Here is a 1,872-nt window from a genome sequence, read left to right on the forward strand (position 1 = left end):
CCATTCACACGTCCCCCCAATCCATGCGTCTCCTCCATCCATACATCCCCTCCACCCACACGTCCCCCTGATCCATGTGTCCCTCCGTCTACGTGGTTCCCCGCATCCACACGTCCCCTTCACCCCACGTCTCCCGAGGTGGCCCCGAGGCGAGCGGGGCCGGGGCTGCGCGGGCGCCAGGCCGCTGCGGAGCCGGCGGAGGGCGGGAGGGACGAAGGCAGCCGGGTCGCCCGCTCCCATCTGGCCGCCGCTCGCCCCCGTCCCCGTGGTCCCCGCTGGCGCGGTGGCCGCTGCCGCCCCCCCGGCCCGCCATGCTAATTACGGCGGGCTGGGGAAGGGGCTTATTTTATTTTTCTGTCATTATCGCCTGGTAATGTTGGAGATAATGGGAACAGCGATCGGCGTCGGAGGCCAATATTTCATGCGCGATCAGATCTCGGGGACGGTGCCCAGACAGTGATATTAATAACAGAACCGACCGGCGGGCTAATAAAGCATCGCGCGCCGCCTCGCCTCCCCTCTCCGGGCCGCCGAGGGCTGGTGCCGAACGGGACGGATTGAATTATAGCGGCGGGCGGGCTGTGGCGGAGGGGGCAGGAGGCGAGCGGCTCCGTCCCCCCCTCGCCCGCCGCCGCGCGAGCCCGGCCCGCCGCCGGCTCGTTTAATTCCCCATTAAAGGCGGCGCGGTGCCGCCGTGACCCCGGCGGGGCGCCGGCCTCTGCCCCGGCCCCCGGCAGGGCCCGCGCCGCCTCCGGGCCGCCCGCCGCGGATAAAGGGGCCGTTATTGAGCGGGGCAGGGGGAACATCCCCCTCCCGGCGGCGCCGGATGCCTTCCCCGCTGCTCGCTATGGAGACGGGGACGGCTGCCCCCGCTCGGTGCCTCGGTTTCCCCCGCAGCTGCCAGGCAGGAACGGGGCGAGGGGGCAGGAGACTCCCCGGGATCCCCCAGCCCGGAGCGGGGACCTCCGCCGTTGCTGGGCCGGTTCCCCGGGGAGCAGAGTTACAGGCCCGGGCAGAGCGCTGCCACCGCGGCCGCCCAGTTGGACCAGTTGGAGGTGCGGGATCCCCCAGGGCCCCAGGCCTGGCGCCAATGGGGATGAGATCCCCCCCAAGCCCAGCGGGAAGGGGATCCCCTACGGCCCCATGCCTGGCCCTGGTGGGAACAGGGGGTGGGATCCCCCAGGGCCCCGCACCGGTGCCGGAGGTGGGGGACAGRATTCCCCCAAGCCCCGTGGGGCTGGGATCCCGCAGGGCCCCACGCCTGGCCCTGGTGGGGCCGGGATCCCCCCCCCAGGCAGGATCCCCCACGTGGCCCCGGGGGAGGGGGGGGGAATCCCCCCTAGAGCCCTACGTCACACCCCACCCTCGGGGGGGCGGGCCCAAGGCAGAGCCAAGCCAATGAGCTACCGCAAAGCAGCAGGAGGCGGGACAAGAGAGGCACAGGGACCAATGGCTTGCCCTGTGGGCGTGGCCAAAGCGTGAGGTAGATGAAGGCAGTGGGTGTGGCAGGGACCTCCCAGGAGGCGCCAAGGGGGGGGCGGGGGGGGGCTGCAGCCTGGCCCAGCCCCTGCGGCCCAGTCCGGCCCAGTGCAGCCCAGTCCGGGCTCTCCCCTCCCGGCCCGGAGCCGCCGGCTGACGGGAATTGATGGGGGCAGCCGGCGCCTTATCTGGGCGCTGCCGGGGGGGGCGCGCGGCCGCGGCGGTGATTAATGGGGGCCATCGCTCACTGTCCGGCGGGGGGAGGCCCGGCCCCCCCCGCGCCGCGATAACAAGCAGCAGGAATAATGAGCGGTGTCACTCCACTTTTCATTGTGATGGAAAGTCATTACAGGAGTCACCGGCGGCGACAACGAGCCATGAATCAACTGCTCT

This window comes from Apteryx rowi, unplaced genomic scaffold (genome assembly GCF_003343035.1).
Source record: "Apteryx rowi isolate R43461 unplaced genomic scaffold, aptRow1 scaffold_331, whole genome shotgun sequence".
In the NCBI taxonomy this organism is placed as follows: domain Eukaryota; kingdom Metazoa; phylum Chordata; class Aves; order Apterygiformes; family Apterygidae; genus Apteryx; species Apteryx rowi.